We start from the raw sequence: 6,000 nt of genomic DNA, 5'->3' as shown, positions 1-6,000 counted from the left end.
TGTGTGACAGACTGCCTCACTTTTTTCTGTAAAATATCTCGATAAACTTCTGAGTTCATTGTTCCACTGATAATAGCAAACTGAAAAGGGCCTGAGGCAGCAAGGTAGCCGCATATAATGATGCTCCCGCCACCATACTCAAAGGTGGAGATGATGTTTTGGTGAAGGTGTGGTTCTCCAATTCTCCTCCAAACATGACATTGTGTGTTCCCCTGAACAATTCAACTTTGGTTTCAACGTTGGTCTACAGAATATTTTGCAGTAATTCTATGAAGCATATAAATGCTTTTTCGCAAACCTCAAAGGTGCAGCAATATTTTTTTGGACAGAAACCCCATTCATTTTAGATTGGCAGAATGGATCCCATTTTTAGCTATTCTTGGTTACATCTCCTTTTCTGAGTATGGTGGCGTGAGCATCATTATATGCGGCTACCTTGCTGCCTCAGGCCCTTGACAGTTTGCTATTATCAGTGGAACAATGAACTCAAGTTTATTGTGATATTTTACAGAAAAAACGTGAGGAAGTCTGTCACACAGTTGAAGCACACAAGAGTATGGGTCCTGAAATGTGACAACAACCTATACTTTAGAAGCAAATCAACTTTAGAATGGCTTCATAATAATGAAATACACATTCTGAAATAGCCCCGTCAAAGCCCGGACAAAAAATAATTGAGATTATATGGCATGAAGTCAAGAAAGCTAGGCCTATGCACTCCAGACATCCCACAAACCTTGCTGACAAGAGGCAGTTCTCTAAAGAAGAGGGAGACAAGATAAAAACAGATTGTTTTCTTAATCTGATCTGCAACTACAGGACTGTCAAGTCTGGTTGATGATATTGCAACTAACTGAGGGTTAAAACCTACTTAATGCAAGGGTGTACTTACTTATGCCCTGCTCTCCTGTGAATGTTATGGCCTTATGACCAATAAAAATATGATAATATGTAAATGTTTGGGTGGAATTAATTAAAGCAGACTCTGATTGTTCCTTCTTGAGATTTCCGGGAAGATCAGACCATGTTTTATGATCAATTTTGACAGAAATGTAAAGACATTTCAAAGGGTGTACAAACTTTTTCCTGGGACTGTATATATATATATATATATATATATATATATATATATATATATATATATATAGTATTGAAATGTTCTATGTTTAGGTCTTTGTTTTCTATGTACGTATTCACAGAAATTAAAGATAAATGCACACACACATCCTCATTAAGTTATTTTAATGTGCCAGGCTTTTAATTGAAAGTGCAGTGTAATCTGGTTAAATGCTATGCATTCACATATAAATATGCATAATTGGCCATTTTTAAATAACTGAAGTATGAGAGAGTAGACACCAACTTCATGAATGACATCTGAACCTGACATACCATGCTCAGTAGGTGGAGATCCAGACAACACAGATTCACAGTCCGTCTCCTCCTCCTCCAAATGTGGCTGGTCAACTGTGGTAATACAAGGATAGTTTAAAATGACAGACAGACAGACAGACAGACAGACAGACAGGTCCATGCACATATACATATAATACAAATCTTTAGTTCATCATCTTCTGTCTCAACATTTGTCAGCTGTTAAACCCTTTAATGCATGGCGTTATACCTTTGTCGTTACCAGAGTTACCAGTGTATTACTAAAGACCCTGTGTTATGTAGTGTGGCACTATGACAGAACCTTTTTGATGACAATAACAGTGTTCCACTGGTTGAACGGTGTGCATGAAAGGGCTACATGTAACTAATTCAAACTTTCCATGCACAACCTACCATCTTGTATTGGGGTAGTGGACTGCTCATCAACACTATCCCTAGGCTGCTGGCTTGTGTGGGCATCTGCACTGGTGCTGGTACTGGCTGCTGACTCTGACTCTGACTCTTTTTTTTCTTGATAAAGAAGCTCTCAATATCGTTTCTTCTCTTCATCTTAATGTCACTCACTGGAGGAAATGTAATCAAATCAATGCAACCAATTAATCATTCAATCAACTCACTTCTAAGCATAGTAACTGGCTACAATATCAGAGGGATTATTGTCGAATTGGCAGAGTACACATGTTGTGTTCATGAGTTTTGTGTTCGTGGTTGTGGTTCACCTTAGAGTAACAACTTTGACTTCATTCAACAATGTCAGAATACAAAAAAAACCTATATTATTGATGTTGACAGTGTCAGATGTCAAAGCAGTGGCATATGGTTTTAACAAAGAAATTACATGACGTGAATTTCAAGTCTGAGGCGCCGTCGGCCTGCAAGGCAATTACAGCTGTGAGCAGGGCTGATTCCAAATGCCTTGGCTGCAGGGTTTTAGCAAAGAAATTACATGACGTGAATTTCGTTGGTGAACAAACTCACATCTGTACCATGATTTTGTGTGCGTGACGATTTATTTTCGCTACGTTTGAACAAAAGGATTACGATATATTGACACATTTGAGGTCAAATATGTACCGCAAATTTAGCTATTGGGGGGGGAGTCATACTCTGAAGTGGACTAGCGCTGTGGGTTTAGGCAACACATCTGTGACTGATGTGAACTTGCTTACTCTAAAGAGGCAGAGGTGCTCTTTACTATGACTTACTCCGACTTTATTTAAGTTTGATTTAAACTCCAAGAAAAGTCAAGACAATCGAAGAAGCAAAGGAGAAGCTTCTCACCGAGAGAAGGCATCACAACAATCATAGTCCAGCTTAGCATTAGTTCATTTCACATGCTAGGTTTCGAGCTAGGTACTGACGTCTGCCTACCGATCCTGACCTAACAACCGACTACCCTTTCCAATGTGTGGCCAATGGGCCAATGCTATCCATGCCATGTCCCTATCCAAACGGTTTCATATTAACTATCCTGTTATCAACAAAAAAAATAAACTGACGTGCACGTTAGGATTGTGCTGTGCTACTAACTTGGTTTGCAGCTGCCACAACACTAACTTGCTCTCATTTAGTCATGTTGTTGTTTCGTGTAGCTATCTCGTATTTTGGCTCTTCCTGGCTGCTAATACTTGCATAAAGTTTTCAAAATTAGGTTTTCCAACACATTCAGACAATCAACAAATCATTAAATTGCCATACCTTATTGTCCAAATTAGACTGTCCAGGCAGTTAGTGGATGCGGTCTCTCGTGAAGGAACTGCAGGTGACACAGTGCTCCTCAGCATCGCTGGTGCGGGGTTGCCAGATCTTTCACGATAAATAAGCGACTATAGGGGCAGCAGGCGACACGCAGTGGTCATCTCGTGTAAGCCTACTGATCAGAAATCAGCCTTGTGCAGCATCAGTCCAACGACTGTCGTGTTAGTTAAAGTGTAAAACTGACCCTAGATCTGTCAGCCAGCGATCACCATGGATTGACAGTTTTCTCTTGTTTGTTGTTTGGTTGACGAACTTGAATGATTACCTGATAATTACCTATACCTATTATTGGTCTTATACTGTTGTTATTATTGTATATTTATTTATTTATTTAAAAAAATGTTTTATTATTAATTACTTGTCGAATCAAGGGTGGCCAGTAGGGTGGACAATAGCGTCCCAGGGGTGGCCCTGGCCACCCCCTGCCCCCCCTAGAATCGCCAGTGCACAGGGTGAGAGCCAATCAAAACATCGCTTATTGCCAAGCCATCGATTTCAATGGGGTGCGTTTACATCCCAGTGCAGTAGGTGGCGATAATGAATATTCACCTCTAAACATCACTTGCATTGCGCCAAATGAATACAGACTACTGGCACGTTAAGTTTATAGAGGCAGCGAAACATTTTACATCTGTAAGTTAATACAGTAGACTATTTTACATCTATAATATATCTATAGCCTACTATTTCCACGATCTGCTTACCTTGATCCCCACAGATACCACGCAAAATACCATGCACTCATTGACTGAATATTGTGACACTATCTATGACAGACGCAAGTGACCAACAAATTGCATTACATTAACTAGCTTTTCGTTTTTACCTGGTAACAATTATATAATAATTATATTCTCTGTAACATAACAACGTTAAAATGCAACTAAGTAGAAGCGTGCAGTATTGGCAGGCAGTAGCCTATTTAAACAGTCTCAGCCATGCAACTGAGAAGAGGATGAATATGCTACAAAGATTATAAAAGAACCCCCCACATGTATAAGAGCCAAATAAAAGGGACACCAGTGTTTTATTTCACCTTTATTTTGGAATTCCCAGATGCCATTTTAAATAATCTGAAATAACTTAGGCCTACAGTATAAAGTAATGTGCCATTTATATAACAAAAACACTGCATACCCCTAGACACGATGCATACTTGAATAAAAATAACATTTTGTTAAACAGGTGCATGAGTAAGGGACAGCTCTTCCACATACCCATGTCATTGTAATGGGGACAAACGTTTGTTTACATTTCAAAAAAACATCTTCATTTATTCCCAATAACATTCAAAAGGTTATGCAACATCAGCAGACAACTAGCAAACAGACAGTGATACCTTTTGGGATAGTATTTGGATTAGACCTATGTTAAGAAGGTTTTTAATGCAATCAAAGTCTGCCCCTATTAGAATAGCTCAAATCTCAGAAAGAGCTGAGTCAAAAAAATGCCAGCATCACCGGGTACTGACAAGTCAAGGGTAGCATGAGGTATACAACAGCATATTGAAATTGGCAGAAGCTATCTTTTAAGAGGCAAATGGTTGAGTAATCCAGTGCCACTTTGATGTTATGGGCATTCTAATTTGCCAGAAATCACCAGACATAACCCTCCATTCATTTTCATTTTTTTCTTTTTTCTGGTGAGTTAGAATGTCCGTACCACCAAAGCACCAAAACGTGGTATGGAAATCTATAGGACATAATGAAGAGGGAAGTGTGGGTGACCAGATAAAAAAAATAAAATAAAAAAAACAGCTGGCACCAAAGCATATCTGGACTTCTATATCCCTCATGCAATGCCACTGCCCATTGACTTCAATGGTGCGACACCTTCCATTCTGACACACACAGAGACACACTGCCATACAAAGCAAGAAAGAGTGTGGGGAGATATAATCACAAATAGTAGCTACATTTCTGTCCTGATGCATCTGCCAGATGGCAATCTAGCAAAGAACTTGTGCCGAGGGTGCAGTAACACATGGAGAACCATGATGTGATGTAGTATGTGATGGTTTATTAGCAGTTTTGTGGTTGTAGTGTCTTCTAGAGGGTTCACAAGAAGTGCAGATTTTGCAGAGGTGTTGGTGGCCCATGACTGGTCCTGGATGGTGCACCACCTTCACCGACTCTCCTCCCCTGATGCTGATGAGTTGGACATGCTGGAAAGGTCATCTAAAGTTTGGCAAAGAGAGAAGATTAGAGGAGAGTGTGTGTGTGTGTGTGTGTGTGTGTGTGTGTGTGTGTGTGTGTGTTATTAACCCATTTTAGCCTGATGCTGCATACACGATGCATTGTCCAAGGCGCCTGAAGTGACATGGGTGCATTCCAATATGCAGACTGTCCATTCTCATGCAAGATGATGGTCTTGGCTTTTAAATGCAACTAATTTCACATTTTTATGTGCCTCAGAGGCTGAGCAAGTTAGGTTTTTACCGCCCCCAAAGGTTGCTGGTTCATCTCCCAGCCCGCCAGGTTGGTGGGGGGAGTAATTAACCAGTGCTCTCTCCTCCATCCTCCATGACTGAGGTACCCCACGCATGGTACCTTCCCGCCACACTGCAACATACTGCTCCCTTGGGATGCCAATGTAGGCTGCACCCTTGCACAGGTGAGGCATAAAATGCAATTTTGTTGTGTGCAGTGTATACTTCTATGGGCAGTCATGGGTGAGCGGTTAGGGCGTCAGACTTGCATCCCAGAGGTTGCCGGTTCGACTCCCGACCCGCCAGGTTGGTGGGGGGAGTACTCAACCAGTGCTCTTCCCCATCCTCCTCCATGACTGAGGTACCCTGAGCATGGTACCGTCCCACCGCACTGCTCCCCATGGGGCGCCACTGAGGGC

The sequence above is a fragment of the Engraulis encrasicolus genome, chromosome 12 (genome assembly GCF_034702125.1).
Source record: "Engraulis encrasicolus isolate BLACKSEA-1 chromosome 12, IST_EnEncr_1.0, whole genome shotgun sequence".
Taxonomy (NCBI): Eukaryota; Metazoa; Chordata; class Actinopteri; order Clupeiformes; family Engraulidae; genus Engraulis; species Engraulis encrasicolus.
Note: the sequence above shows the minus strand (reverse complement) of the source record.